This window comes from Caretta caretta, chromosome 4 (genome assembly GCF_965140235.1).
Source record: "Caretta caretta isolate rCarCar2 chromosome 4, rCarCar1.hap1, whole genome shotgun sequence".
Taxonomy (NCBI): Eukaryota; Metazoa; Chordata; order Testudines; family Cheloniidae; genus Caretta; species Caretta caretta.
Window position 1 is genome coordinate 140846737 of NC_134209.1, and position 21801 is coordinate 140868537.

Here is a 21801-nt window from a genome sequence, read left to right on the forward strand (position 1 = left end):
ATTCACCCAAGAGTTCTGAAGAAACTCAAATATGAAATTGCAGAACTACTAACTGTGGTATGTGGCCTGTCACTTAAATCAGCTTCTGTATCACAAGACTGGAGGTTAGCTAAGGTATCACCAATTTTTAAAAAAAGTGATCCTGGCAATTACAGGCTGGTAAGCCTAACTTCATTACCAGGCAAATTGGTAGAAACTACAGTAAAGAAGAAACACAGATGAACACGATTTGTTGGGGAAGAGTTAACACAACTTTTGTCAAGGGAAATCATACCTCACCAATCTATTATAATTCTCTGAAGGGGTCAACTAACATGTGGATCCAATGATAATTGTATATTTTGACTTTCAGAAAGCCTTTGACAAGGTCCCTCACCAAAGACTCTTATGCAAAGTCAGCAGTCATGGGATAAGAGGGACCGTCTGCTCATGGGTCAGTAAAGGGTTAAAGGACGGGAAACAAAGAGTAGGAATAAATGGTCAGAGTTCAGAATGGAGAGAGGTAAATCGTGGTGCCCACCAAGAATCTGTACTGTGTCCAGTGCTGTTCAACATATTTATAAATGATCAGGAAAAGGAGTAAACAGTGAGGTGGCAAAATTTGCAGATGTTCCAAAACTACTCAAGACAGTTCTGTACGAAGCAGATTGCGGAGGGATCTCACAAAACTGGGTGTCTAGGCAACGAGATGGCAGGTGAAATTCAGTGTTGATAAATGCAAAGTAATGCATGTAGTAGAGGTAGAGAGAGCCTGGAGCACGGGGCCTGGTGCAAGACTTGCGGCCTGAACCACAGTCAGCAAAACCAGGCTAAGCTGTGAACCAAAGTAAGGCCATGTATTAAAGCAGATGCTTACAAGTTCACTGTCCAGGACAGGAAATTGGCAAGGGTACTGCTAGCGGGGCTAAAACACAGGGACTCTTAAGAAGTACCAGGCACTGGGTATGTATGTAACCACGTTCCAGAAGGCGAACTCAGGTACACGCCAACCTAGCGCAGGATAATAGGGGTTGACAGAAGTGACGAATAGGGATGTTTTGACTTAGACATCAGGACCATGGTACAAGGGGAGGTAACAAGCAGGTGTCATGAAACACGTAAGGTGGTACATAAGTTGTTTGTCTCAGTCTATAAATGTCAGAGTACCTCGCCTTAACCCTTAGTGTGGCTGAGGGGACAGCAGAAATTCCCTCTGCTCACTGAGCCGGTCCTTGCCACTGGGCACTCATGTTAGTGTACCTGTAGCTCCTATGGGATGCTAGTACTGTGCCGTGAGGGCAATAAACCTGGCTGAATGCCTTTGTCACCAAACCACGTCTGGTCTGGTCTGTCTTTATGAATAACACTAGCAGGCTGCATCCTCTGCTTGTGCTGGTAACACCGGAGCTCCAGGAACAGAAGCACTGGGCAGCTCTAACGGCTTAGCAGGCTGGACAGCAGTACTGTGGCAAACACAACATTCCACCCTTCTACCGTGCACATTGGAAAACATAATCCCAATTGTACATACAAAATGGTGGGATCTATATTAGCCGTTGCTACTCAAGAAAGAGATTTTGAAGTCATTATGGATAGTTCTCTGAAAACATCCACTCAATGTGCAGCAGCAGTCAAAAAAGCTAACAAAATATTAGCAACCATTGGGAAAAGGATAGATAATAAGACAGAAAATATCATAATGCCACTATATAAAGCTATGATTTGCCCACAACTTAAATACTGTGTGCAGTTTTGGTTGCCCTATCTCAAAACATATATATTAGAACTGGAAAAGGTACAGAGAAGAGCAACAAAAATGATGAGGGCTCTGGAACAGCTCTTGTATTTGGTGAGATTAAAAAGACTGGGACTTTTCAGTTTGGAGAAGAGAGGACTAAAAGGGGATATGATAGAGGTCTATAAAATCATGAACGGTGTTGAGAAAGTTAATAAGGAAGTGTTATCTACGCCAAAACATAACACATGAACCAGGGGTGACCCAATGAAAATAATAGTTCTAAGTTTAAAACAAAAAAAGGAAGTATTTCTTCACACATGGCACAGGCAACTTGTGGAACTCCTTGCCAGTATTTTCCACTGAATGCATCCAATGAAGTGAGCTGTCGCTCACGAAAGCTTATGCTCAGATGCATTTGTTAGTCTCTAAGGTGCCACAAGTCCTCCTTTTCTTATTGCCAGGGGATGTTGTGCAGGCCAAAAGTATAACTGGGTTCGAAAAAGAATTAGATAAGTTCATGAAAGACAGGCCCATCAATGGCTTTTAGCCAAGATGGTCAGCGATGCAACCCCATGCTCTGAGTTTCTGTTGCCTCTGACTGCCAGAAGCTGGGAGTGAACAACAGGGGATGGATCACTCGATGTTTGCCTGTTCTGTCCATTCCATCTGAATCACCTGGCATTGGCCACTGTCAGAAGACAGGACATCGGCCTAGATGGACCATTGGTCTGACCCAGTAAGGCTGTTCTTATGGTCTCAGGGTAAGGAAGGACCCAAGGATTTGGCCCAGCAATAGGAAACATATTATGTCTTATGTACTAAGCAGGAAAGCAGTGGATGTATTGTTTCTTGACTTTAGCAAAGCTTTTGACACGGTCTCCCACAGTATTCTTGTCAGCAAGTTAAGGAAGTATGGGCTGGAAGAATGCACTATAAGGTGGGTAGAAAGCTGGCTAGATTGTCAGGCTCAACGGGTAGTTATCAATGGTTCCATGTCTAGTTGGCAGCCGGTATCAAGTGGAGTGCCCCAAGGGTCGGTCCTGGGGCCGTTTTTGTTCAATATCTTCATAAATGATCTGGAGGATGGTGTGGATTGCACTCTCAGCAAATTTGCAGATGATACTAAACTGGGAGGAGTGGTAGATACGCTGGAGGGGAGGGATAGGATACAGAAGGACCTAGACAAATTGGAGGATTGGGCCAAAAGAAATCTGATGAGGTTCAATAAGGATAAGTGCAGGGTCCTGCACTTAGGACGGAAGAACCCAATGCACAGCTACAGACTAGGGACCGAATGGCTAGGCAGCAGTTCTGCGGAAAAGGACCTAGGGGTGACAGTGGACGAGAAGCTGGATATGAGTCAGCAGTGTGCCCTTGTTGCCAAGAAGGCCAATGGCATTTTGGGATGTATAAGTAGGGGCATAGCGAGCAGATCGAGGGACGTGATCGTTCCCCTCTATTCGACATTGGTGAGGCCTCATCTGGAGTACTGTGTCCAGTTTTGGGCCCCACACTTCAAGAAGGATGTGGATAAATTGGAGAGAGTCCAGCGAAGGGCAACAAAAATGATTAGGGGTCTGGAACACATGAGTTATGAGGAGAGGCTGAGGGAGCTGGGATTGTTTAGCCTGCAGAAGAGAAGAATGAGGGGGGCTTTGATAGCTGCTTTCAACTACCTGAAAGGGGGTTCCAAAGAGGATGGCTCTAGACTGTTCTCAATGGTAGCAGATGACAGAACAAGGAGTAATGGTCTCAAGTTGCAGTGGGGAAGGTTTAGATTGGATATTAGGAAAAACTTTTTCACTAAGAGGGTGGTGAAACACTGGAATGCGTTACCTAGGGAGGTGGTAGAATCTCCTTCCTTAGAGGTTTTTAAGGTCAGGCTTGACAAAGCCCTGGCTGGGATGATTTAACTGGGATTTGGTCCTGCTTCGAGCAGGGGGTTGGACTAGATGACCTTCTGGGGTCCCTTCCAACCCTTATATTCTATGATTCTATGATACTACTGGGCTGTAATACTTTGGTCTAATTTTTGTTGTTGGGTTAAGTGTGCGGGTACTAGGTGGGATTGGTGGCCTGTGATATACAGGGGATCAAACTGGATGATCTGGTGGTCCCTTCTGGTCTTAAAGTCTTTGAGTCTATGAGTATGACAGCTGTATTGACACATAAATGCAGGGTAAGGAAGGAGCGGAGGATTTGGCCCAGCAGTAAGAAGGGTATTAGAGTTTCTTACAAACAGCTCAGCTGTATCTACACACCAAGCAGGCCAGGCTGCAGTAGGACTTTACTTTGCCCTTGTTCCGATTGAGCAGTGATGCCGTTCGAGAGCTTGTCACACTCGCTCTCAGTTTTCAGTTGCAGAATCAGTCAAAGACCTGAGATCCTTCCTGTTTGGATTTGCCATGAAGTCAGTGAAAGGGAGATAGTTTGACACCCAGCTGTGACATCTACAGAGGTGAACTCACTATGCTCGATGGAGAGCAGGGAGGTATCTGTCAAGGATTCTAGACTCTGGATTGTCACAATCTCTCCTGAGGGAGTCTAGATTTAGAAAGAACAGCCATACAGACCTGACCTATTAGAACAGTTATGTAAAGCTCAGGACTGTGCTGACAGTCCCTTCTAGGTTAAGAACGTATTAAGGTGTAATTTATAAAGTACTGTGATAGTCTATTTCTCATCTTTTTAGATTCTTTTCCCTGATGCGATATTGCCTCCAAGCCTGGGTTGGCTTTTATTTCTTACCTGGAATGCAAAAACCAAGGACCCAGAGACAATGAGCCTAGGAGGCAGCTCTGGAGTGATCCCCACGAAGTTCCAGCCAGTGCTGTTCTCAAAGAGCTCCGTGGCACAGGGAGAAAGTGTTTGTTTCTTTGTGAAACGTGCAAAGCTCATGTAAATTGACTCCACCTGTGGAGTTTTCAAACATTCATTTTTGATTTGATGGCTTAATTGAATGGGCCTGAACCATACCCCTGCGATCTGGGCCTATCACAACACAGGGTGTCCCTCATCTGATGCACAAAATGCCCCAATAGCACTCCAGGTCCCCAAACAACCCACAGCAAGTTTTGCAATAGCAGGGATTAATATTGGCCTCAGTGCTGGGGATTAAGTCCTGCCTACTGAAAATGCTCCCTGTAGATCTAATGGGATAAAACCATCCAGGTTGAATTGCAGTGGTGCAAGTGGAATCCATTTCTTACCGGTACGTTCCCCCCAGCCCTGCCATGCCTTCAGCCGAGGGCCCTCACGCTCTCCCCGTCCCCTCCCCATGATCCACCCACCTTACCTCAAGGGGGTGGGGAAGGCTCTGTCTGTCCTCCTCCGGGCACGGCTGCTGTACCCACCCCAGCCCTTCCACACAGGGTCTCCTCTATCTGCTGTACCGCCCCCAGCCCTGTCCTCTATCTCTGGGGGGCAGGGCTGGGGGTGGTACAGCAGCCGCGCCAGAGGAGCTGCGGGCGTGAGACTGCCCAGTGGCCCCACGTTCTGCTCCAGTTCAGGGCTCTCCTGGGAACCGCAGCAGGGAAAGGAGCAGAACGTTGGGCCTCCGGGCGGCCTCACACCTGCAGCTTCTCTGGCGTGGCGGCTATGCCATCCCCAGCCCTGCCCCCCAGAGATGGCGGGGGGTTCTGCTCCTTTTCCCCCTGGGTTCCCGGGCGAGCCCTCTGGCGGGGCTGGCTGCTGTACGGACCAGAGGAGACCCTGCGTGGAAGGGCAGCGGGTGGTATCGCTGCGCCAGAGGAGTTGTGGGCCTGGGGTCGCCCAGCAGCCCCACCTTCTGCTCCTCCTCTTTCCGGTACGCCATACCCGCTATAAATATCTTGCTGCTACGGCATACCGTACCACCCTACCTGTACTGCTGCTCCACCCTAGTGGAGCTGGAGTTCAGTAGAGGGGGAACGGATTCCTGTGTGTGTGTGTTGATGACTTTGGGATTTTAGATGTTGTATAAAATGTCAAGTGCATTTTGAGTGACTTTGTTTCTCATTTGGATTCATTGATAAAATTCGACCTCCGGGTGGCAGCTGTGAGAAGCAGTAAGCAGCGATCTCTCTCTTTTTACAGGGAGGTTTTTATACTGGTCTGTATCACTGTGAGAGGGAAGCTCTGGCGTTGCTGACAGTAATAATCTCCAGCATCTTCAGCTTCAACGCTGCTGATTGTGAGAGTGAAATCAGTCCCAGACCCACTGCCGCTGAACCGGGCTGGGATCCCAGAGACACGGTTAGTAGAATCGTAGATAAGAAGCTTAGGAGTTTGTCCCGATTTCTGTTGGTACCAGCCTAAGTAGTTGCTAATGCCGGTACTGGCTTTGCAGTTGATGGTGACTCTCTGTCCAGGGGACACTGATAGGGATTCTGGAGTCTGAGTCAAAACAATTTGGCCATAGGAGTCTAGATATGGAAAGAGAATACTTGCAATCATGGCACATTGTGAAAAGTAATTAAAGCTGGATATTTAAATGCATTTTTCATTTAAGAATTTATTTAACACTAGTTTGCACAATAAGTACTGCAGTATTGTTTTAAACCTAGCTAGCACTTTATTGCCTCTGAAGTCTGTTCCCTGTTCATATAATGCTCACCCTGAATCCAAAGCACTAGTATCCAGAGAAGCTGGGCCTGCGAGAACATCTTGCCAGGTCTCCGTGGGGAATGCTGAACAGCTCACCAGGCAGTGCAAATGGGACCAGTTATAAATACTCAACAGCCTAGCTAGGCGACGTCCCTCCTGAGTGACTATGCAAATAATCAGTTGATATAAATGTACTGCATTTTAGTTGCAAGGGTATTTCCTGTTACTCTTGTGCAGTGTTGGTCTCTGTAACCTGGTGATAGCAACGTATGAGGTCAAGTTGCAGCACTGATGGTTTTATGAATGGAAAAACAGAAAGTGATCTGTGGAGAGGGCACCAGGAATGTTGTTTGTGGCCTTGGGTATCTAAGCAGTTAAAATCTCCCAGGTATTTTAACAGCAGTTTTCAGAGCCTTTATCTCAATTTACTCTTAAATTACTCTCCTCCCCTCCCATGAAAATATTAATGGATTCTCCCCATTGTCCTTGTCCCAGCAGATAGTTGGGCTGATGACCTATCCAAATTCTTATGACTCTAAGGACCTTCCTTTGGGACAGATTGTTGGTGGTGCCTCCATGGGGGTGTGCTAGGAGCCCTCCCATGCAGGGCTGGATACAGTTGCAGTCCTTACTCCCACACAAACCCAAGGGATGTCTGGAGCTAGCACTGCTAACCTCCCCAGAAGTGACTGTGAGTCATGATCTCCACCCCCTGCACCAGAGATAGAGATGGCCAGCTCTGGAAGGGAGTGTGACGTTATCTGATTAAAATATGACCATATAGATCATTGTTGCAACTGCTGTTATATATTTGCAACAAATCTTGTATAAAACGTAGTATGTAAGATGTCTATGGAAAGGTTATGATTTGCTGATTATGATTATGCTATTTGTATGTATGTATCATTTTTGTATTTGAAGTTATGAGTATTGGCTCTATACCTGGATTTCAAATGTTTGCTCCCGGGGTAACGCCCACAAGGTAGTTAGCCAGCACATCTTGGAGCAACTATTCAAAGTAAAAAGAAAAGGAGTACTTGTGGCACCTTAGAGACTAACCAATTTATTTGAGCATAAGCTTTCATGAGCTACAGCTCACTTCATCAGATGCATTCAGTGGAAAATACCATGAAGTGATCTGTAGCTCACGAAAGCTTATGCTCAGATAAATTGGTTAGTCTCTAAGGTGCCACAAGTACTCCTTTTCTTTTTACGAATACAGACTAACATGGCTGCTACTCTGCAACCTATTCAAAGTGAGTGGCTCATCAAGGGACACTTAACTCACAATGAACCATGGGAGATGCCCATCTACACTGAGTGGACATTCCATCTGAAGGATAGGTAATGGCTTCCTGCAATCATAGAATCATAGAATATAAGGGTTGGAAGGGACCCCAGAAGGTCATCTAGTCCAACCCCCTGCTCGAAGCAGGACCAATTCCCAGTTAAATCAGTTAAAAAAGGTAGTGGGGCCAGTGATTCCATCCCACTTGATCATCGCATCTGTAGACTGGCCAGCTCCAGTGTGGCATCGATTTTAAGGCAATACCATATAGTGCAGAGCTGATCTGCACTGGGTGGTATGAGCTGGGCTGGCGGGAGCTGAAGCACACGGCTATGGGATCATTCCCTGCTCTTGTTTGCTGTAACTGTCACCCAAACAGACAAGGGTTCAACATGAGGGGACTAGCAGTGGCCAGAAAACTTTGTTGTGTCTTCTGTCAACTCACATAGAGTAAGAAGTCTTATGCACTCAGCTTCCAGGCGCATATCAGGAGGAGTAATGCCTGCAAGGATATAGAGGCTGTTGACATGGCTAGGCTTAAGGTATCCTGTAATATAGCAGCAGACAATGTAAAGTACAGGGTCCAGATTCTTTGTGTGAGGGGATTATGCCCACACTGCACAAACATATTCAGCAGAGAAGTAGCAACGTTCCAGTCCTGTTGATCGGAGTGAATGGGTCTGCTATCCACTTTGATGTAACCAGCTTGCTGAGAATGCTTTGCATGCTAACCTTGGCTTTAGTTTTTTCTATGTGAGCTCAAAAAGAGTGTCTGGCAGAGACTAACATCAAGGTACATGAGATTTATGGAGTGAGTAAACTTCATCCCAAGCCAGCTGATGTTGAGTTAGCATTTGGCTTCTTGTTTTTTGAGATGGAATGCACTGACTTGCATCTTTGCTGGGTGAGTATGCAGTTAGTTGGCTGAATAGTACAATGACTAATGACTAAGCGAAATTGGGCATGCACAGGTGACTTGCCCATGTGACTCCAAACTCCCATCTTGTCATCTGTAATTTTCCACTAGCTGTGCTGAGAGCTTTGTTTGAAACAATTGGTTTCCCGCCTCATGGTAGAAGCTATAAAAGGCCCTGGAAACTCCTCCATTTTGCCTCTTTCCTGCTCAAGCCTCTTGACTAGAAACTTATACTAATGGGAGCATTCTAACCAAGGGACTGAGGACCTTCCAGTCGTTTAGAAGGAACCAGAGACTTGACTTAAGCCAGCAGTTTATTCCATCCCTGCTATAAGCCTGAACCAAGAACATTGCATTTACTGTATGTATTTGATTCTTTTAACCAATTTTAACTCTCATCTTTCTTTCTTTCATCCATAAATAAACCTTTAGATTTTAGATACTAAAGGATTGGCAACAGCATAATTTTTGGGTAAGATCTAAGTTGTATATTGACCTGGGTGTGTGGCTGGTCCTTTGGGATCAGAAGAACCTGTTATTTGATGAAACTGGTTTTAAAGAACCACTCATCTTTAAATCTAGTGTTTTTTTATGGTAATATAAGGACTGGAATATCTAACGAAACTGCTTTTGTGACTTTTTGTTAGCCAGTGTGGTGAAACAGGAGTTTACTTTTGTTGCTGGTTTGGTGTATATCGGGGGAGAATAACCTCCAGTTTGGGGGTATATCTGCCTTATTTCTCAGCAGTTTGTCTTCTATTTGGTATTCTCAGTTGTGTCCCACAAGGCCGGGTTACAGGGAGTGTGTATTCATGGTTGTTATATTTATTACTGTATTACAGACAGCAGAATCCAATGGTTCCAATGATGGTCAGGTCTCTGATGTGCTTGGTGCTGTACAACCAGAGAGGAACACACAGTCCCTGCCTTAAGGAGTTTACACTTTAAGGATCTGATCCTGCCAACCCCTGCAGACATATGTAACTTTACTGCTGTGAGCAGTTCCATTGACATCAGTGGGAGAAGTCCTGTGAATGATGTGATGCATGTGGGAAGGGTTTGCAGGTCTAGGTCTACTTTGTGACCAAAGGAAACAAGTGGAAATTAATATAGGAGAGTAGTAGGAGAGAGAAGCCAAAGATAACAGTGAAAAGATCATGCAGTTACACAGGCTAGCAAGCACAGCAAACTCTGCGTAGGACAGGGAGGTTTTTGCATTGGCCTGTGTTAGTGGGAGAGGACAGTCATTGTACAGTTCTACAGTGATATTCTCCAGCATCATCAGCTTCCACCCGGCTGACAGTGAGAGTGTAAGCAGTGAGTCTATTGTCAGCACAACTGCCACTGAAGCAGGCTGGGAGCCTAGAGGCCAGGCTAACAGGATTATGAATGAGAAGTTCAGGAGCTTGTCCTGGTTGCTTTTGGTACCAAGCTAAGTTGTTGCTAGTGCTCACCCTGGCTTTGCGGTTGATAATGGCTGTGTCTCTTGGAAACACTGACAGGGATTCTGTTGAATCGGCACTTTCTGCCCATTGGAATCTGGACATAGAAAAAAGAGAGGCAGAGATAGGATGGGGTAAACAGGATGATGGCATCACAGTTATTCAAAGATTTACGCTGAAATACAGTTTAAGTTTCAGTTGAAGAGTGGAAATTAACTTACAATACAATAGATTTAATACATCAATGCAATGATCCTTACATTTGTATTATTTCTTACCTTGAAGCCAGAAATCAAATAGCATCCAGGGAAGAGGAGTTTGTGAGATCATCTTGCTTGTCTTGTGATTGGCAGTGCTTGTCAGTGAGTGCACAGTGGAAATCAACACATTTGTAAATGCTCAGAAAGGGGAAAGGCACTTGTGTGAATATGCAAAAGGGTCGAAACTTGGAAGTCACCAGGATTATAGCCCCAGGAAAGCTGATGTGAAATCTTTGGCTTGTCTGTTTCATGCAGCGGTTACATGAAAGAACTATTCATAGATACTCACTATTTTAGTGTTCAAGTGCCCAGACTGAGGCTTACCTGGTAGATTTATTATTTAACAAGGAAACTCTTCAATGGGTAGCAGAGCAGGCTGCAGTTGTCCATTCATTTCCCAATATCCCTGTGTTTAAACTCAAGCCCATCTATAACAATGTAGTGAATTAGGGCCAAGTCGTGAGCCTTTTACTCACTTGGGGAACTGTTCATCTCATAGGTAATCCCGTGTATGTCTTTGGGACTGCTCAAGTCAGTAAGGGTTTAGCTGTGGGGATAAGGGACTCCCAGTGCGGCCTTATAGACATTTTAAAAATTGGTGCTCAGGGAAGCCCAGTCACTCATTCATTCTCCTTCCTCCTTAGTCAGCTTGTACCAATGAATCCTTCGGAGTCCAGCTGGCCTGTTTGGCCTGAAATCTGCAGCTCTGGAACGTTGTGGCATAATACTGCCACCTACTGGCCAATGGCAGAGTTGTCCACAGAATTTAGTGGGAGAACACCATGCCAAAGCAGATGTCGCGGTGTTCCCCGGGGAGTGTGGTGCTACACGGCCTGACGCTTCTTTGCCTTCTCGTATCTGTGTCCCCACTTAGCCCCCCCAGTCACATGTTCCAAGCTGTGATTGATGTTGTGGAGCCAATTTTCAAACGTGAGGCCTTTCAGACTGTGGCATTACGGCCAGTGGTGGGCTGGAGCCGGTTCCCACCGGTTCGCTAGAACCGGTTGTTGAGTTTAGAAGCCCTTTTAGAACCGGTTGTTCCATGTAGAACCGGTTGTTCCATGTAGAACCGGTTGTTCCGTGAGGGACAACCGGTTCTAAAAGGGCTTCTAAATTTAACCGGCCCAAAGTGGCGCCTTAGGCGCCGACTCCATGAGTGCTCCAGCCCTGGAGCACCCAAGGGGAAAATTTGGTGGGTGCAGCCACCGGCAGCTCCCCTCCCCACCCCGGCGCGAGCTCACCTCGCCTCCGTCTCCACCTCCTCTGAACGCGCCGCCCCGCTCTGCTTCTCCACCCCCCACCCCAGGCTTCCCGTGAATCAGCTGTTCGCGCGGGAAGCTGGGGCAGGCTGAGAAGCAGGCCACGGCTTCCCACTCAGGCCCAGGGAGGTGGAGGTGAGCTCAGGCGGGGGGGGGGGGGGGGGGGGCGCGAGGAGGGCCGCCCGCGCCGCAGCAGGTAACCCGGAGGAGGGGGGCGCAGGGGAACCGCTACCCGCCCCAGCTCACCTCCGCCACCCTCGGCCTGAGTGGGAAGCCGCCGCCTGCTTCTCTGCGCCCCGGCTTCCCGCGAATCAGCTGTTCGGCGGGAAGCCGGGGCGCGGAGAAGCAGAGTGGGGCGGTGCGTTCAAGGGAAGAGGCGGAGCGGGGGTGAGCTGGGGCCAGAGGCGGGGCGGGGAGCTGCTGGTGGGTTCTCTGCACCCATCAAATTTTCCCCGTGGGTGCTCCACCCCTGGAGCACCCAGGGAGTCAGCGCCTAAGGTGCCACTTTTGATGTGATCAGTGGGGGAGCGGCGACTCCCCCTGCTCCCCCCCAGCTATGCTCCCCCGCCCCTAGGAGCCAGAGGGACCTGCCGGATGCTTCTTGGGAGCTGCCCCAGGACTCCCCACCTCGCCCCCCAGCAGGTATCTCTGGCTCTTAGGGGTGGGGTTGGCACCCAATATGGTGGCCCACGAGACCCTTCTGCCCGGTTCTGGGGGCAGTCAGGGGACAGGGGATGGGGGTGCATGGGGCTGGGAGTGGTTGTCAAGGAACACGGGGGGGTTGGATGGGGCAGGCATCCCGGGGGCAGAGGTGGGCAACGACCCCCTCGTGGGCTGAGGAGGGAACCCATTGTTAAGATTTTGGCAGCTCATCACTGAGTATGGCCAGGCCAGGCAACATTTACACCACGGGCGGAGTTCAGGCTAGGGCAGCATTTGTATCCTCTGTGTGATCACTGTAACCCTGAGTTATCATCTGATCAGACACCAGGAGACCCGTGTAATGTACAGATAGCACATGGGCCCTTATTAAGGAAGGATGGATTTGTTATTAAGTTACTAGGCTGGTGTTTTAGAAATCTGGGTTCAGTTCCTGGCTGTACCATAGTCTTCCTGGGTGACCCTGGACAGGTCACTTAATCTCGCTGTTTCTCAGTTCCCCATTTGTTACCTGGGGAACCCAGGCCACCCGATAAATAGTTTGCTACTTTAAGTGTAAAGACCATCATACAGATCCCGCCCCCGTGCTCTGGGATCAGGTCCCCCAGTAGTTCAACATCAGTGCACAGTATAGTTGAGGAAGCAGCACCCTGGAATGTTTCAAGCACTGTTGCTCATGCTGGCATGCAGCCATGAAATCTTTCAAGAGCACAGACATTGCGACTCAGGGACTGGGCTCTCCCTGCCTCTTTCACACAGCACCAGACTCACTAACAGCCCCCAGAACCAAGAAGTCAGTTGCAAATCAAGGGCCAGATTTATCAGGGCACTTTGGCTGCTCTGATTATGCAAACTGGTTGGTTGCTCTTACTGCTATGAGATACAAGTAAATGCCCTCTGCTATCCGGACTGCAGAGCTTTCTAGATAATATGTTGTTGCTCAGACAGAAGTTCTGGGCTTGATGCAGAATGTATCGGCTAGGTTCTATAGCTAATATTATTCAGGAGGTCAGACTAGATGATCAAGATAGTTGCTTCTGGCCTTAAAAACATATGAACCTAAGTAAAACAAAGTGAAGAAGTAAGGTTGATATTGCATATCTGCCCATCATTACTAATGTTGTATAGTGGCACTGTCTGTGGGTTTGTTCTAGTGTTCATGTACGAAATTTACACAGACAGACCTACATCTCAGACAAAAACTACATTTGGAGTTAAGATTGGCAGGACTTGTCATTAGTTTAAGAGTAATGACATTACAAGCTTGTTGTACTTAATCCAGACCCAAGCATGTAAAACCAAGGAAATTTAGAATTAAGGTTTACATTTTTTTAAAAAAATTCCAAACACTCTAATGTAAGAAAAATACTGTTAAGGCATCCAAACCACTGTAACTATGCCCTTGGGGGGAAAATATGAAAAACTCCAATGTGTCTTTAAAAATCTTTCTAATCTAATCTGGGATCCTCAAACACTAACGTGCTTTAATCACAATCATATGTTAATTTCACTGCATCATTACAGTGCAGAGTTAGGTTGTTTTGGTGCCCTTATTTGTATATTTCCATATCATAACATGTTGTTAAATTTATCTCTGATTTTTCTAGGTTTAACATGCTTGTTTTTGGTACAAGTACAATTCCCCTGTAATGTATTTTACCCTAATCACGAACATGTACTTGCAGCCAGAACTCCATCTTAATGTAGTTTCTGTTTGGGAGTGTATAAACGACATTTATATTGCAGAGGAGAATATTATTGCACAGCATAGACAGAGGATTTGTCCTGGATCCCCAACACAAGGGTTCTTTGGGAGGGGGGTTATGCCTGTTTTGGGTCAAAACTTCTACAATTCTCAATCTTGTGTGGTCAGGATGGAGAAAAGATCCCCCTTTGGACTATAGTCACATGCCCCACTTGCACTTGTTGGGTTGTCAGGGCCAGTGTTGCAGGATCCCAACATCTATCAAGGACTCAACCACCCTCAGGTTCTTGAGAGTGAGGCAGGGCCAGCCCATCTGCTCTAGTTGCTTAGCCACAAAGCTTCTGTTTGCTTCTGGAAACCAACAACATTTGACCCCTTGCCAAATAGGCCAATAAGGGGGCTGCACTCTGGAGTGCAAGACACCAGTGGATTTTACATCAGCCATGTACATAGACCTACTGAATGCTCAGGAAAGGGATCAAGCAGGAACCAACCATCCACAGTAAATCAGCCTACGAGGGGATGTTTTGTCTTGTTCCCAGAAACTACTGGCACCTTCCAAGATGGCCCACATCTGGTCTGCTTAGTTTGTTCCTGGAAATGTGTGTGAATCCTGGGGACGTGTTGGTATCTGGGGCTGTGTATTAATGGTTCAAAGTACATAATGTGGTGTAGGTTTGGTTGTATATGATCTGTGCTGCATAAATAAGTGAATATTACCTTTATTATTTCCCATGCTCTGCGATTTTGTGTGAAAACAACCTTAACTTCCAACTAATGACTTTTTTTCTCTGGATCTATACAGTAATTCCCAATCAAAAATGACATCAAGATTGTCAGTTCTTTGTGGTGGGGACCATTTTTTTTTCTGTGTTTGTACAGGTCCTAGCACAATGGGATCCAGGTGCATGCCTGTGGGCTCCTACGTGAGATGGTAATACAATAAATAAATTAAAACAAATACGATGGCACTAAGGCTGAGAGTACATTTTAGTAATTTAAGATAAAATCCATTACAGGGATGTTGTCATTAGCTGAACACCAAGCATCACAAACCCAGGAAATTCAGAGAGAAGGTTAGATTTCTAAAAATGATGGAACTAATTGGAAATACGATCGTGAGATTTCACCGGTGACGCTTAGCTCTTGCTATAACAGACTTCACAGCAGAGCGAATGTCTTGGAATAGCAATACAGAGTTAGAGTTTTAAATTATTCAGTGGATGGGAGGAGTGATCCTCCTATTTTTCTTTTAGCAGAACATTTGAAAACTTGACCATGGTGCTAGTGTCTATTACACTGCACACTTCATAGAGCCGGGAGGTTTTTGTATGGGTCTATATCACCGTGAGAGGAAAATCAGTATATTGCAGACAGTAATAATCTCCAGCATCATTGGCTTCAACCCTGCTGAGTCTGAATGTGTAGTCAGTCCCCGACCCCCTGCTACTGAACCGGTCTGGGATGCCTGTGGGACGGGTGCTGGTTTCATACATAAGATGCGTGGGAGCCTGTCCAGGTTTCTGTTTGTACCAAACGATGTAGTTGCTAATGCTTGTGCTGGCTTTGCATTTGATAGTGACGGTCTCTCCCACAGACACAGAGAGAGATTCTGGAGTCTGAATCATCAGTCTGTCCACTGGAACCTGGAGAGAGAATGAAAATTGGCAGTTTAGTAAATGGAAAATGACATTAACGTTGTTCAAAGCTTTACAATGAAACACCTGTAAACTGAACAGGAAAAGTGAACTAGAAAATATAGATGGGACTGTATTTAAATAAATAACCCACGGCCGTTTTTCCTTATCGTTTGTCTCATTCCTTATTAACCCTTTTAACACTTGCCTGTTTCTTACCCTGAATCCAGAAGAGCAGCAGCCAGAAAAGGGGAGTCTTCGAGATCATCTTGCTTCTGTGTGGCTGGAAATGCTTGTCAGTGAAGCATGTAGTAGAAATGGAACCATTTATGTGTTCAGCAGCTCAGTGAAGGACCATCAGCCACGTGTGAATATGCAAAGAGAGCTAAATTATGTAAATGACCCGATCTTAATGCCAGGAAGGAGTTTTGAAATATCTGACCTGATGGTGTCAGTGTAGCGTAGCTGTTACTGGATGTCATAACTCTAATACAGTTGCATGATGCAGATGGTAAAGCAGCCAGAGTTAGCTTTCCAAGACACAGGCAGTAACAGCCATCTGATTAGTGATGAGTAACCAAGCCAGCTGCACCTTTAAACACAAGTAAGAAAAGCTAAAGTCATTCAGTCATTTCTTGTGTGGGGTTTAAATCCAATCAGCAGAGCCTCTTTCATAGAATCATAGAATATCAGGGTTGGAAGGAACCTCAGGAGGTCATCTAGTCCAATCCCCTGCTCAGAGAAGGACCAATCCCCAATTAAATCATCCCAGCGAGGTCTTTGTCAAGCCTGACCTTAAAAACCTCAAAGGAAGGAGATTCCACCACTTCCCTAGGTAATGCATTCCAGTGCTTCACCACCCTTCTAGTGAAAAAGTTTTTCCTAATATCCAACCTAAACCTCCCCCACTGCAAATTGAGACCATTACTCCTTGTTCTGTCACCTGCTACCACTGAGAACAGTCTAGATCCATCCTCTTTGGAACCCCCTTTCAGGTAGTTGAAAGCAGCTATCAAATCCCCCCTCATTCTTCTCTTCTGCCGACTAAACAATCCCAGTTCCCTCCAGCCCCCTAATCATTTTTGTTGCTCTCCGCTGGACGCTTTCCATTTTTTCCACATCTTTCTTGTAGTGTGAGGCCCAAAACTGGACGCAGTACTCCAGATGAGGCCTCACCAATGTCAAATAGAGGGGAATTATCACGTCCCTTGGTCTGCTGGCAATGCCCCTACTTATACAGCCCAAAATGCCATTAGACTTCTTGGCAACAAGGGCACACTGTTGCCGCATATCCAGCTTCTCGTTCACTGTAACCCCTACGTCCTTTTCTGCAGGACTGCTGTCTAGCCATCGTCCAGATCATTAATGAAGATATTGAACAAAATCGGCCCCAGGACAGACTCTTGGGGCACTCCGCTTGATACCGGCTGCCAACTAGACATGGAGCCATTAATCACTACCCATTGAGCCTGACGATCTAGCCAGCTTTCTGTCCACCTTATAGTCCATTCATCCAGCCCATACTTCTTTAACTTGCTGGCAAGACAACTGTGGAAGACTGTGTCAAAAGCTTTGCTAAAGTCAAGGAATAACACGTCCACCGCTTTCCCCTTTCCGCTCATTCATTTTCTAATACTTTTTCACTGTACTCATACAGCCAGGCTTCCAAGGAAGCAGCGGTGCCTGTAGCTGAATGATCCTCTGCACCAGTACCGGCAGCTTTTTTCACCCCTAGGACAATGGCTGTTCTCAAAGGCTTCGTGGGTGCGCACAGGCAGGTTGGCATGAGGCCTGGGAAGAGCTCACCCAAGGTCTGAGCATGCTCAGATTGGGATGCATGAGCAGCACAGAGAGGTTGACAAGTGGCGTCAGTGTGGCAGGCTCTTACGCTGCCTCCTGTGTCTGTGCCCTACACCTACCACCTCCACGGCATGGTAGGTGCCCAAGCCTGAGAGCTACGGGGGTGTTGTGTGAGCAGAGCAGGGGAGCCTCCACCCTCCTTCCGTTGCTGTTCTCTGGCAAAGCCCCTGGGGATGCACGTGTGGAGCTGTGGGTGGGACTGAGCTACTTGTTGGAATGAACCATTGGATGGCCTACTCGAGCACAGCAGTAGGGCTATAATACGCCAGATTCCTCTCCTGAGTCCTGTGCACTGAACCCGCCAGGGTCTCCTGAGAGGGCAGTTTTCAGTAGCGATGCATCACTGGGGCTGCACAGGCTGGGCACCAATGCCCCACCCCCTGCTGTCACTTTGACTTACCCCCATTAACCCCAACCGGTCGTCACTCTGGTGTGCCCATTGCTGGTCCTCACACTAGAGTAATCCGTGCCGGCTGTGCCATGGGAAAGGCAGAGGGATGCAGCATATTGGCGGAGTCTAGAGGTGTCCGGCCAGTGGGAGCTGATGCCCTGAAGGGGTTGGGGACCCAGCCTAGGTCTGACGGACTCCACAAGGGGGTCTGGGGCAGCTCAGGTTCACCTGGGAGTAGTTGACTCACTGAGTAACTGGGAGGCAGTTAATTAGGCAAGGACGCACCAGGCGAAAGCACTGAGGAGGAAGGCAGAAGGATTGCAGGAGAGGCTCCCTCCAGCAGGCTGGGGAGAAGCTCCAGAGAGAGCCACACTCTGAAAAGGAAGAAGCAGGGCCAGGGGCTGGGGAAGACTCTAGAGGTAAGAAATAGCTCAGGAAACAGCAAGCAACTGAGAGACTGGCTCTGCCTGTTCCAAACAAGGGTCCTGAGATGGAGCCCAGTGGAGCGGACGGGCCTGGGTTCCCATACCTACCCCAGCCAGGAACATTTAGAGAAGCAGCTCCTAAACCCAGGAGAACTAGGGCTGGTTAGTTCCTGCTAGTGCCATCATGCCACAGAATTTCCACCTCCCTGTTCTCCTTACAGGGCACAGAGACTATCAAGGACCTGGCCTGGAGGATTCGGGACTTGACAATGCAGAGTTTGGTGTGGTGGCATAAGGGTGAGACAAAGCCAGGTTGGTGTAACTCCCCATCCTGCTGCAAGGGGATGCTAACAGATGAAGACCCCACATTACATGTTGTTAGGGGGCTTATTCCTTCACCCACTTACTTCCCTGGGCCTTCTCGCATGAACAGAGAGCAACAATACTCAAAGTCCAAAGGTGCAAACAATTTGATGTTTATTGGGGTGAACTTCCAGCAAGCATGATGCCAGTTTCCTTCCTTAGTGTCCCCCTTCCCAGCTCTGACACCACAGAGCCTTACACCTGTGTCCCTGTTCCCATTCCTACCCTTAGCCAAACATGATTCCAATTTCCCCACCCCCATTCCCTGTTCCCATTTCCCCCACAGACACCCACACACTTCCTGATTAACTGCAGACTATATAGTAAAACTTGAGTTCTGCTTAGCTAACCAGTCCTAACATATTGTAACATGATTATGTAACCAGTTATATTCCACCAGCTTAATTAGTTTACACCCAGCAAAATTAATTATACAGCAGACACAAACAATCACAGAACCAGACAGAGATTATACAGACAAACAATAGTAAAGTGGGAACTATAATGACAAAACAACCCATGTCAAGGTTCCTCCCCCACTCTGAACTCTAGGGTACAGATGTGGGGACCTGCATGAAAAACCTCCTAAGCTTATCTTTACCAGCTTAGGTCAAAACTTCCCCAAGGTACAAAATATTACACCCGTTATCCTTGGACTGGCCGCTACCACCACCAAACTAATACTGGTTACTGGGGAAGAGCTGTTTGGACGCGTCTTTCCCCCCAAAATACTTCCCAAAACCTTGCACCCCACTTCCTGGACAAGGTTTGGTAAAAAGCCTCACCAATTTGCCTAGGTGACTACAGACCCAGACCCTTGGATCTTAAGAACAATGAACAATCCTCCCAACACTTGCACCCCCCCTTTCCTGGGAAATGTTGGATAAAAAGCCTCACCAATTTGCATAGGTGACCACAGACCCAAACCCTTGGATCTGAGAACAATGAAAAAGCATTCAGTGTTTTACAAGAAGACTTTTAATAAAAAATAGAAGTAAATAGAAATAAAGAAATCCCCCCTGTAAAATCAGGATGGTAGATATCTTACAGGGTAATTAGATTCCAAAACATAGAGAACCCCTCTAGGCAAAACCTTAAGTTACAAAAAAGATACACAGACAGAAATAGTTATTCTATTCAGCACAATTCTTTTCTCAGCCATTTAAAGAAATCATAATCTAACACATACCTAGCTAGATTACTTACTAAAAGTTCTAAGCCTCCATTCCTGTTCTGTCCCTGGCCAAGACGACTACAGACAGACACAGACACTTTGTTTCTCTCCCTCCTCCCAGCTTTTTAAAGTATCTTGTCTCCTCATTGGTCATTTTGGTCAGGTGCCAGCGAGGTTACCTTTAGCTTCTTAACCCTTTACAGGTGAGAGGAGCTTTCCCCTGGCCAGGAGGGATTTCAAAGGGGTTTACCCTTCCCTTTATATTTATGACAACCCAGAAATGAGGATTTCATATCCCAGCTATTGATACGTGAGTTCTTGCCAGACAGGATGCTATCAAACTAAGTTTCCTTTTACATTTTCTAGGCACTTCCTTTTCTCTGGAGGTAATAGGATAGGATTGTATTCCTAACAGCCCAATAGCACCTTATTTCAATGTGACTAGGTTGGAATGTGAGGATGTGACCGGTCGCTTCCCAGCTTATGGCTGCCTTTGCTGCTTAGCCAAAGGCCTTAGCCTAAGAACAGGGCCTCAGACTGTCACAGTAATAGAAGGACCTTACACCGGCAGACAATGATTTTGATTCTTTCTTTCATACCTCTATAACTAGCTAAGTGATAAGAATACACCTAAATTCTTAGAGTATAGGCCTTTACAGACAGGGCTGAATATCTATATCTTAACACATGTCCCTAATAGTTCTCCCTCCTTCAAGCTCAGTCCATTTAGTGCACATAGGTGAAGCCTTGTTACTGGATTGTGGGCCCCCTCAGTGAACTCCTGCCCACCCCCCCATCCCATCGTTACCCCCTCTCCCTTTCCCGACCTGTACAAACAACCCACAGACCCAGACATTGTCCTAAATCGCCCTATTATCCCTCCCAGCTGCTGCCTTTTGGAGGACAGGTTTAACCAGCCAAGAAGCCACTGCAAAGCTGACAACTTCTCGATCAGCTCCTGCTGCTTTGTGCCTGCCAGTCCCAGTGTGAGCATGTGCACACCCAGTGCCATTCTGGAACTGGACGTGAGCACCCCCCTTTGTGGCCACTCCAATGCCCTGCCCACTGGGGGACACGCTCTGCTTTTACCCAGTCACTCTAAAAATCCTGTGTGTGTCTATTACCTGCTTGTGCCTCAGGGTTCATGTGCATTTGGGGATTTGCTCCCACAGAGGCCTTTGAGAATCTAGATACTCTACAAGCAACCAGGTGCCTGATCTTAACACAGCCGTTTAAAAAACCCCAGGTTTCTGAGACCTTCTCAATGGGTGTCACTGAGGATCTATGGAAAGGAAACCAGAGATTCTGCAGACTGAGTCATCACAGTTTGCTCAGAGGGGTCTAGAGAAAGAGAGAAGATGGGTAGGGAATGAACAATGATACAGTGCTGGATATCATGAGTATTCAAACACTGAAATGTGGTTTGAATTTGCCAATGGAAATTTAAACTAAAATACAACACATCAAATATTAAGTAAATAAATCCAAGTAGCAACACTGTTTACGTTCAGTCACATGGATTATTAGGTTTTCAAATGCTTTATTTTTTAAATTTCTTACCCTGAATCCAGAGAACCAGGAGCCAGAGAAGGGGAGTGTGAGAGATCATCTTGCTAGACTGTGGTTGGAAAAGCTTGTTCATTAACTTGGGGTGGAAACTGAAACATTTATGTGTGCTCAGTGAGGAAACCTCACCCGTATGCAAAATGCATGTAAATGTACTGCACATTAGTTTTGTGAAATTTCCTGCTGCTGTTAGATGCTCGAAGGAGGTTGTGTATTTCTAGGGTTCAGGGGCTAATCTACTCAGACCTCTCTGCAGATTTCACATGTACAATCTCCTGTGGCCACCTGACGTGGCAGGACTGGCCATGGCACCAGGGCTGGCTGGAGTGTGGCAGTAAGAGAGCAGGTCAACAGTGGGCTCTATGAGCCAGGTGCTTGTGCCTCCACTTTGTGGTGTCTTCCTCTCGTATCATATCAAACATCTGTTTAAACAAAGCTCTGAAGTGTAGTATGATGAGCGGAAATGGAGAAAGCGGGTCTGGTTTGAGGAGGAACTGTTTTTGGTAAGACCAGGGGCTCGGACAGCAAGCAGAGGCCAGGCTGCTAAGGGACAA

General features: G+C 46.8%; 1 long non-coding RNA gene across 3 annotated transcripts in view; it reads left to right on the top strand.

Annotated features, from left to right (window-relative positions):
• Positions 1 to 21801, top strand: part of LOC142071958 (uncharacterized) — a 478941-nt gene that overhangs the window by 219329 nt on the left and 237811 nt on the right. Inside the window, exon 1 of one of the 3 annotated variants that reach the window (XR_012668236.1) lies at positions 18368 to 18456. The exons of the other annotated variants lie outside the window; for them this stretch is intronic. This is a non-coding gene — a long non-coding RNA (uncharacterized LOC142071958). Of the gene's footprint in view, positions 1 to 18367; positions 18457 to 21801 lie in introns of those variants that run through there. 3 annotated transcript variants of the gene reach the window in all.